Genomic DNA, 11,493 nt, shown 5'->3' on the forward strand with positions numbered 1-11,493 from the left:
AAGGACGATAGAAGTAGGTTAGTCAGAATGAGGAAAGGTACCGACCGAAATACGTTCCCGTAGTGGCAACAGTCACCGATGTAGGGGAGGAGAGTCACTTTTTATACGAGTGTACGAGACAGTGTCGTGCCGATTAGTAGACAGCCAAGAGCTAGTACGACCTTATCCTAAGAGCAGAGGTTCAGAGGAACGAAAGCATCTCCATTCGCTTATCTGAAATTCTCACCAATGAATTACATAAGTATTTCTATCCCTATTTCATTAATTAATATTCCAAAACACTATTATCAATTTATATCTGCCTGACTGAGAATTGAAAGGTAACCATAGCTTGCTTCATACCGACAATCTCCGTGGGATTCGACCCTTACTCACGTAAGGTATTACTTGGACGACCCAGTGCACTTGCTGGTTAGTTGTATCGAAGTTGTGAACCATGGTATTGGCACCATGTTCTTGGCGCCATTGCCAGGGAAAGAAAGAGCCATGAATTTTACATAATCAAAGTGTAATCACGATTGCGCGTACCAAGTTGCTCACGTTGCCAGGGATTGTTTGAGCCTGGACATCACAATTTCGTGCACCAAAAGGATCAAGCTAAGAGGTGGTTAAGTAACCAACCCACAGCAAGCATAAGAACATGGAAACAGTTATCAGACAAATTCCTGAATCAATTTTTTCCTCCAAAGAGGATGACGCAGCTAAGGCTGGACATCCAGGGCTTTAAACAAGAGAATAATGAATCTCTTTATAATGCCTGGGAGAGGTACAAAGGGATGCTGAAGAAATGCCCCTCTGAAATATTTTCAGAGTGGGTGCAGCTAGACATCTTCTACTACGGGCTTACAGAAAGAGCCCAGATGTCTTTGGACCACTCAGCTGGTGGGTCTATACACATGAGAAAGACAATTGAAGAGGCTCAAGAGCTCATTAATACAGTTACTAGAAGTCAACATCAGTACTCAAGCAGTGAGTCCTCCATAAAAGAAGAAGCTGGGGCAGTATCTACTGATCCTAGTCCTCAAGAACAAGTTGTTGAACTTAATCAGCAATTGCTCCTTATGACAAAACAATTAGCAGAATTTAAAGAGATGCTCCAAGACACTAAAAATGCTAACAAGAATATGGAAGCACAATTGAATCAGACAAGACAGCAGCTATCTAAACAGATAACAGAAGAATGCCAAGCTGTTCAACTAAGGAGCGGGAAGACATTGAATAATTCAGCTTAAGGTAGCAGAAAGCCAAGAAAGGAATAACTGAAGAGGATGACCAAACCAATGCCTAGAATCCCTCTAAGGACAGTAAGAGCCCAGAGAGGAATAATTCTGGCATTCAAACACCAGAAAAGGGAGAAAAACTGGCGTCAAACACCCAGTGGATGCCCACTTCTAGCGTTTGAACACCAGAAAAGGGTGAAAAACTGGCGTTGAATGCCCATTCCATGCCCAGTTCTGGCGTTCAAACGCTAGAAAAGGGTGGAAAATTGGCGTTAAATGTCCATCCAACCCCTAATCCTAGCGTTTAAACGCCAATGAGGGATCAGACACCTGCAAGTGCTGATTGTAACCCTCCTAAGAATGCTTCTCTAACCACCTCTGTAGGAAATAAACCTACAGCAACTAAGGTTGAGGAATACAAAGCCAAGATGCCTTATCCTCAGAAACTCCGCCAAGCGGAACATGATAAACAATTTGCCCGCTCTGCAGACTATCTCAGGACTCTTGAAATAAAGATCCCGTTTGCAGAGGCACTTGAGCAAATACCTTCTTATGCTAAGTTCATGAAGGAGATCTTAAGTCATAAGAAGGATTGGAGAGAAACTAAAAAAGTTTTTCTCACTAAAGAATGCAGTGCAGTCATTCTGAAAAGCTTACCAGAGAAGCTTAAAGATCCCGGAAGCTTTATGATACCATGCACATTAGAGGGTGCTTGCACCAAGACAGCTCTATGTGATCTTGGAGCAAGTATCAACCTAATACCTGCATCCACTATCAGAAAGCTTGGCTTGACTGAAGAAGTCAAACCAACCCGAATATGCCTCCAACTTGCTGATGGCTCCATTAAATATCCATCAGGCATAATTGAGGACATGATCGTCAAGGTTGGGCTATTTGCCTTTTCCACTAACTTTGTAGTGCTGAAAATGGAAGAGCACAAGAGTGCAACTCTCATTCTAGGAAGACCTTTCCTAGCAACTGGACGAACTCTCATTGATGTACAAAAAGGGGAAGTGACCCTGAGAGTCAATGAGGATGAGTTCAAGTTAAATGCTGTCAAAGCTATGCAGCATTCAGACACATCAAATGACTGCATGAGCGCTGATATTATTGACTCCTTGGTAGAAGAGATCAATATGACTGAGAGTCTTGAATCAGAGCTAGAGGACATCTTTAAATATGTTCAGCCTGATCTGGAGGAACCAGAGAAAATGGAAGAACCTCTGAAAACTCCTCAGGAAGAGGAGAGACCTCCTAAACCCGAGCTCAAACCACTACCACCATCCCTGAAATATGTATTTCTAGGAGAGGATGACACTTTCCCTGTAATCATAAGCTCTGCCTTAGAGCCACAGGAAGAAAAAGCACTACTTCAGGTGCTAAGGACACACAAGACAGCTCTTGGGTGGTCCATAAGTGACCTTAAGGGCATTAGCCTAGCCAGATGCATGCACAAGAACCTATTGGAGGATGATGGTAAGCCAGTGGTTCAACCACAGTGGCGGTTAAATCCAGCCATGAAGGAAGTGGTGCAGAAAGAGGTCACTAAATTACTAGAGGCTGGGATTATTTATCCTATCTCTGATAGCCCCTGGGTGAGCCCTGTCCAAGTCGTCCCAAAGAAGGGAGGCATGACAGTGATTCATAATGAGAAGAACGAACTGGTTCCCATAAGGACAGTTACAGGGTGGCGTATGTGTATTAACTACAGAAGGCTCAATACAGCCACCAGAATGGATCATTTTCCTTTACCATTCATAGACCAGATGCTAGAGAGACTAGCAGGTCATGAATACTGCTACTTTTTGGATGGCTATTCAGGTTACAACCAAATTGCAGTAGATCCCCAAGACCAAGAGAAAACAGCATTCACATGTCCATCTGGAGTATTTGCCTACAGAAAGATGCCTTTTGGTCTGTGCAATGCACCTGCAACCTTTCAGAGATGCATGCTCTCTATCTTTTCTGATATGGTAGAGAAATTTCTGGATGTCTTCATGGATGACTTCTCAGTATTTGGAGACTCTTTCAGTTCCTGTCTTGACCATCTAGCACTTGTTCTGGAAAGGTGCCAAGAGACTAACCTGGTTCTAAACTGGGAGAAATGTCACTTCATAGTGACTGAAGGAATTGTCCTTGGGCACAAAATTTCGAACAAGGGAATAGAGGTTGATCAAGCTAAGGTAGAGGTAATTGAAAAATTACCACCACCTGCCAATGTTAAGGCAATCAGAAGCTTTCTGGGACATGCAAGATTCTACAGGAGGTTTATAAAGGATTTTTCAAAAATCGCAAAACCTCTGAGTAATCTGCTAGCTACTGATACACCATTTGTCTTTGACACAGAGTGTTTGCAGGCATTTGAGACCCTAAAGGCTAAGCTGGTCACAACACCTGTCATTTCTACACCAGACTGGACATTACCATTCGAACTAATGTGTGATGTCAGCGACCATGCTATTGGTGCAGTATTAGGACAGAGGCATAACAAACTTTTGCACGTCATTTACTATGCCAGCCGTGTTCTAAATGACGCACAGAAGAATTACACAACCACAGAAAAAGAGTTGCTTGCAGTGGTTTATGTCATTGACAAGTTTAGATCCTATTTAGTAGGATCAAAAGTGATTGTGCATACTGACCATGCTGCTCTTAAATATCTACTCACAAAGCAGGATTCAAAACCCAGGCTTATAAGATGGGTGTTGCTTCTGCAGGAGTTTGATATAGAAATAAGAGACAGAAAAGGGACAGAGAACCAGGTAGTTGATCACCTGTCCTGGATAGAACCAGTAGCAGGGGCGTCCCTCCCTCCTACTAAGATCTCTGAGACTTTTTTGGATGAGCAACTCTTTTCCATTCAGGAAACACCATGGTTTGTAGACATTACAAACTATAAAGCTGTGAGATTTATACCCAAGGAGTACAGCAGGCAGCAAACGAAAAAACTAATTTCTGATGCAAAGTACTACTTGTGGGATGAACCATATCTCTTTAAGAGATGTGCAGACGGAATGATCCGCAGATGCGTGCCTAGAGAAGAGGCACAGAAGATCCTATGGTATTGCCATGGATCACAATATGGAGGACATTTTGGAGGTGAGCGAACAGCCACTAAGGTCCTCCAATGTGGCTTCTACTGGCCTACTCTCTATAGAGATTCCCGAGAGTTTGTGCGTAACTGTGACAGTTGCCAGAGAGCTGGTAACTTGCCTCATGGTTATGCCATGCCTCAACAAGGGATCTTAGAGATTGAGTTGTTTGATGTATGGGGTATTGACTTCATGGGTCCTTTCCCACCATCATACTCAAATACTTACATTCTGGTGGCGGTAGACTATGTATCTAAATGGGTAGAGGCAATTGCCACACCCACTAATGATACTAAGAATGTGCTAAAGTTCCTCCAGAAGCATATCTTCAGCAGATTTGGTGTCCCTAGAAGACTAATCAGTGATGGAGGAACTCATTTCTGCAACAAACAGCTTGACTCTGCTCTGATCCGATATAGAATTAACCACAAAGTGGCAACTCCATATCATCCACAGATAAATGGGCAGGCTGAAGTCTCAAATAGAGAACTGAAATGAATCCTGAAATGGACTGTAAGTACCCGTAGAAAGGACTGGGCAAGGAGTCTGGATGATGCTCTATGGGCATACAGAACTGCATTCAAAACTCCTATAGGGACCTCTCCATACCAGCTTGTGTATGGAAAAGCCTGTCACTTGCCCGCGGAATTGGAACACAAGGCCTACTGGGCAACCAGATTCCTAAACCTTGATGCCAAATTAGCTGGAGAGAAAAGACTACTCCAGTTGAATGAGCTAGAGGAATTCAGACTCAATGCTTTCAAAAATGTAAAAATTTACAAGGAGAAAGCAAAAAGATGGCATGATAAGAAACTGTCATCCAGAGTCTTTGATTCAGGACAGAAAGTTCTGCTATTCAACTCTAGGCTCAGATTGTTTCCTGGAAAATTAAAATCCCGATGGAGGGGACCATATGTGATCACAAGTGTGTCACCATATGGATATGTAGAGCTTCAGGATATTAACTCTGACAAAAAGTTCATTGTTAATGGACAGAGAGTAAAGCATTATCTTGAAAGCAATGTTGAGCAAGAATGCTCAAAACTGAGACTAGATTAAAAAGCTCAGTAAAGTCCAGCTAAAGACAATAAAGAAGCGCTTGCTGGGAGGCAACCCAGCCATTAGCATAATGTATTTGTTATTTAAATAATAATTATAGGAGTTTGATATGAAGTATGTTCAAGGTTAATTATCAATTGTAGGATTTCACAGAGTTACAGAAGGATTCAGAGTATAAAGCAGAGAAAAGGAGCTTACTGGCACGAAAACACCAGTAAGGGGTATTTTGGGCGTTAAACGCCAGAATGGGTACCATTCTGAGCGTTTAACGCCAGTAAAGGCACCATTTTGGGCGTTAAACGCCAGAATGGGTACTATTCTGTGTGTTTAACGCCAGAGTTGCAGCATCCTGGGCGTTTAGAAAAAAGCCTAGTGAGAAAAGATTTCTGGCGTTTAATGCCAGCCAGCGTTAAACGCCTAAATTGGCCAACAAGTGGGCGTTAAACGCCATAACAGACTGGGGGAAGTGATTTCGTTTTCACTTCAATTTTTTTCAAATTTTCAGGTTTAAATCCATAATTTTCTGCATAAACATGTTACAAATTTCCATCTCTCAAATTCAATTTTCAAATACTTAATAATTTTCTAAATTCTTTTTAATTTTCTTTCAAAATCTCTTTCAAATCTTTTTCAAAAACTCATTTATCTTTTCAATTCCTTTCCAAATCTTTTCCAAGTCATTATATCTTCTCCATATCTTTTGAATTTTAAAATCTCATCTTTTTCATATCATAATTAAATTTTTTTTCCAATCATATCTCTCTATCATATTTTTTTCAAATTTTCGAAATCCCACCCCTCCACTTATAAATACACGTTTGGCCATCCCCATCTCTCCACCATTCAAATCTGACTCTCCTCCTATTCCTCTCCTTTCCTTTCTTTTGCTTGAGGACAAGCAAACCTCTAAGTTTGGTGTGCTTTTTCGTGATCACCGAGCTAAGACTCATTAAGATCATGGCCCCTAAGGAAAAACAAACCACTTCAAGAGGCAAGAAAGAAAATACTCCAAAGAGTCTTTGGAATCAAGAGAGGTTCTTAACCAAAGAACATGCAGACCATTACCACAAAATAATGGGTCTGAGGTCAGTGATCTCGGAAGTTAAATTCGATCTAAAAGAATACGAATATCCGGAGATCCAAGAACAGATTCAAAACAGAGGCTGGAAAATTCTAGCTAATCCTGAGACAAAGGTGGGGAGAAACATGGTTCAGGAATTCTACTCAAATCTGTGGCTGACAGATAAGCAGAGAATAACTGGAACCGCCTTTCATATCTTTCGAACTATGGTCAAAGGGAAGATTATTTACTTCCACCTGGACAAAATAAGAGAGGTCTTCAAACTGCCTCAACTACAAGATGATCCAGAATCCTTTAATAGGAGAATGGTGAGAGTAGATAAAGGGTTACACCAAGTTCTAGAGGACATATGCCTCCCTGGAACTAAATGGATAACCAACACAAAAGGTGTCCCAAACCAACTCAAGAGAGGAGATCTCAAATCAATCGCTAGAGGCTGGTTGGACTTCATTGGTCGTTCTATACTGCCCACTAGCAACCGCTCTGAGGTCACTGTCAAAAGAGCAGCAGTGATGATTGACGTTAGGATTTTTGCTAGTAAAGAATTTTATAAAAATAGTCGCGTTGTAGATATAGATTCTAAACCAACAGAAATCCCTTCGTGCAAACATTTTGGTTGTCACAAGTAACAAACCCCTAAATAAATTGATAACCGAAGTATTTAAACCTCGGGTCGTCTTCTCAAGGAACTACAGGGAAGTATGTTCTTATTATTGGTTATGGAGATTGTAAATCGGGATTTTCAAGATAAGGAACAAGTAATTTAAATTGCAATTAAAATAAGTAAATGACTGTAAAATAAACTTTTGGCAAGGTATGAGAAATTAGAAGTCCTATCCTAGTTATCCTTATCAATGATGATGAAAATTGAATCTTAATTTCACTCAGTTAGTCTTTAATTAAAGTAAAGAAAAGTCAAGTGACTAATTAGTTAGATCCTCAAATCCTGGTTAATCCCTAAGGAAAGATTGGGATTATTGAAGTTCAATTCAATTAGCAAAGATAACAATTATCAATCATGTTTGAGTCTGATAACTCCTGAGTTACTGATTTCTTAACCAAGACCAAAAAGGGAAAAAGTAAATCTACCGGAATAAAAATGTCTTCAGATTGGAAGCAACAGTAATATAAATAAAAGAAAGCAATCATAAACTGAAATACCTCAAATAACATTAATTCAAAAGAACAATCTGTAACATAGAAGAATTCGTAAATTAAATTGAGAAAACAAGTAATTAAAAAGGAATATTGAACCTGATAAAAAGATAATCCTGAAAGCGAATAAAATCCTAAATCTAAATCCTAATCCTAAAGAGAGGGGAGAGAACCTCCCTCAAAACTAAATCTAAATCATGAAAAGCAACTAATTGGAGACTCTCATCTGAATGGATGCATTCTCCCACTTCATAACCTCTGATCTGTGCCTTCTAGACTTGGATTTGGGCCAAAAAGGGCTTCAGAAATTGCTGGGAGCGTTTTCTGTAATTTTTGGTGCGTGGCCTCTGTCACGCGGCCGCGTGGGTCACGCGGTCGCGTCAATTGGAGTTTTTCTTGTTGCGCGGTCACGTCAGTCATGCGTCCGCGTCATATGCGTTTCGCTTAAGGCGCGCGATCGCGTCAATCACGCGGTCGCATCGCTGTTAATTCGCGCTGGCATGCGGGCGTGTCGTCCATGCGATCGCGTCGTTGCCAGTTTCTTCAAAAACTCCATTTTGTGCTTTCCTTCCATTTTTGTATGTTTCCTTTTCATCCTTTAAGTCATTCCTGCCTTAGAAGATCTGAAACTACTCAACACACGAATCACGGCATCGAATGGTAATAAAGGGTAATTAAAATTATTACTTTTAAAGCATAGAAAACATGTTTTTCACATACATCACATAATAAGGGAGGAAAAGTAAAACCATGCAATTAATATGAATAAGTGAGTGAAGGAGTAAATAAATCACTTAAATTAGGCACAGATTATATCATAAAATATGGGTTTATCAACCTCCCCACACTTAAACAATAGCATGTCCTCATGCTAAATCCAAGATAAAGAGTAAGGTAAGGTTGAAGTGGTGGAATCTCATGCAATGCAATCTATTCTAAATGCAGCTACCTAAATGCATCATGCAATTCTAATTATTTTTATTCACTTGTATATAAAGCTCACATGTAGTTGAATTAATTCACATTTCTTAAGGAATCATATATATAGCCAGACCTCAGATAATGATAAAGCACTTTTACAATTGAGATGGGAAAAAATATATTTTATAAACTTGCTAGACAATTAATAATTCAAGCAGAGATATATGTTAATGAGATCTTGAACCCTCACTGGCTTTTGTGTTTACTCTCTAGTCACTCAATGTTTATTGCGTTAATCACTCTATTCTTTTTTTTTTGTCCTTACTTTCTATAACTTTGTTCTTCATCTAACCAATCAACAATTATAGGATACAGGCATACAAAAGTCATGAGGTCTTTAATTAAGGTTGTAATAGGGCCAAGGTAAAGGTAAGGGTATATGTATAAGGCTAAGTGAGCTAATTGAGCGAATCCTTGATTAATCTAAGATCTCACCTAACATACATACTTTGTAAAGTAAAGCTTCTTTACCTATTTTACCCATATTTTTCCACTTTTGATGTTACATACTCATGCATTAGTTTTAATTTTGTCCCATGTGCATTGCTTTGTTTTGCACTTGGGGAATTCTTTTGTATCCCCTTTATTCAAATACTAAAAAATAATAATTTTTTTAATGCATATGGTAATTCAATTATTTTGATTTCACATGAGCAGGCTTCCCAAAAAAAATTTTTTATTTTGAATTATTTTATTCTTTTCAACTTTCTACCCTTTGTTTTTATCATCCATGTTCCCAATAGGTTTCCCATACTTAAACAATTACACACTTTCTATCTTAAGCTAACCAAGGATTCAACTTGGGATTTTTATTTTGTTTTTCTGCTTAAGGCTAGTATTGTGGTTTATAGAATAAGAGGGGATTTAAAGGCTCAAGGGATTAACAAGGGTGATGTAAAAGGTAGGCTAATTTGGGATAAGTGAGCTAAAATTAAACAATGGCCTTAATCACTCTCTTGGTATGTATTTCTATTCTATAATCGGACATATAGATTAAAACAAAGTAAAGAACACCAGAATAAAAAAGAAGGGCGGAACACACAGGAATAAAATATTATGGTTTGAATGTAACCATACAATTAAGCTCAAAACTCACAGGCTGTGTGTTCTCTAACTCAAAAATCATATATCAGTTATATATGTCTTGCAAGTAAAAATTAGGAGTTCCCATTATTCTCAATGTAAAACTTAAGGTGGCTTTAAAGTTCTAGTGTTTCTCCTTGATGAAATGTTGTTAACTAACTAACATATAATACTATATATACAAGGTGTGTGGATTATTTCTATTATGTCCAAGTTTCTAGTTTACTTCCTTTTATATTTTCAATTTAAACTAAGCTATCTTATGCTAAAAAAGGTAAACTATACTAATTAATCCACATTTTCTATAACTAATAAGTTAGAATTGCAAACTAAACTAAATGGCTAAAGTATGAATTAAAGGTGCAAAAAGCAGAAATAGAGTAAAAATACATGAAAATAGTAATGTATAAGTGCTGAGAAAATAAAAATAAAGATAAAAGAGAAAATACAGAAAAATAGCAAAATAAAATGAAAGAGTTTGTAGTGGTTCACCAAAAAATATGCCAGAGATGGCGACCTCCCCACACTTAAAATGAAGCATCGTCCCTGATGCTCACTCAAGCAGGGTGTGAAAGGGGTGTCATCACTGGAAGGATGGGTAGCTAGAGTCTGCCTGCGGAAATGGATCCTCTCCATTTTTTTTGTCACTGAAGAGAATAAAGTGTAATCTCCCACCTTCAATTCTACAAGTGGGACCAGCAATAAATGAGAGAGAGAATGCAATGAAGGGTGAGATCTTCCACTGGATATCATCCAGTTTTTTTTTCCACTGGAGAGAATCCACTCCCGTCTGCCTGCTGCAGAGGAGGTGCTGACTGAATAGGGATCTCAGGGTCAAAAACCTGAATCTGATGCGGGGCCTCTTGCTGTGATGCAGCCTGCTCTGTGCCTGCCTGCTTAGCCTCTCTCTAGGGTTGGGTATATGCCTCGTGATCATCCGCCTCCTCCTCAGATGGCTCTGATGGTGTGTCAGGCTCGGAAGGGATATCGCCAGATCGTATCATCAGCTTCAGGTGCTCATAGCATCGCTTGCTGCGATGCTTAGCTCTCTCATATCGGCGCCGGTTGCGGTGCTCCATCTGGTCTAGCTGTCGAAACAGGCGGTGCACTAGGTGATAAACTGGCTCTGAGGCAGGTAGAGGTGCATTGGTGGTAGCAGGGGTAGCTGTGGAGGAAGAGGGGCCGGCAGATGGTGTGGCTGTCTCATCAGCAGGAGTGAGGAATGGAGGTCTGTAGCCCAAAGCCAGAAAGTTCCTGCTGTGAGGAATGATTTTCTTGCATTCTGCAGCAGGTGGCCTCTCATCAGCATCTTCCCAAGGCACGTCAGCTCGACGGCCTAGCTGTGTAATCAGATATGGGAAGGGGAGAGTGCCTCGGATGTGGATCCTGGCCATGTAGTACCGAATGAAGCATGGCAAGTACAGGTCCTTACCCTCCATCACACACCATAGGAGGGTGATCATAGCGGCAGGTAGCTCCGTCTCGTGAGTACTCGGCATAATAAAGTTGCTTAGGATCTGATGCCATAGCCGAGCCTCATCATTCAAGTATGCCCGCTTGATTCCCTTAGGCATGGTGGTGTTCTGACCCATGACCCATGGGACAGTCGGGTCAAGGGTTATTGATGAGCGGATAATTTATACGCTTTTTGGCATTGTTTTTAGTATGTTTTTAGTAGGATCTAGTTACTTTTAGGGATGTTTTTATTAGTTTTTATGTTAAATTCACATTTCTGGACTTTACTATGAGTTTGTGTGTTTTTCTGTGATTTCAGGTATTTTCTGGCTGAAATTGAGGGACTTGAGCAAAAATCAGATTCAGA

Source organism: Arachis ipaensis, chromosome B08 (genome assembly GCF_000816755.2).
Source record: "Arachis ipaensis cultivar K30076 chromosome B08, Araip1.1, whole genome shotgun sequence".
Classification (NCBI taxonomy): Eukaryota; Viridiplantae; Streptophyta; class Magnoliopsida; order Fabales; family Fabaceae; genus Arachis; species Arachis ipaensis.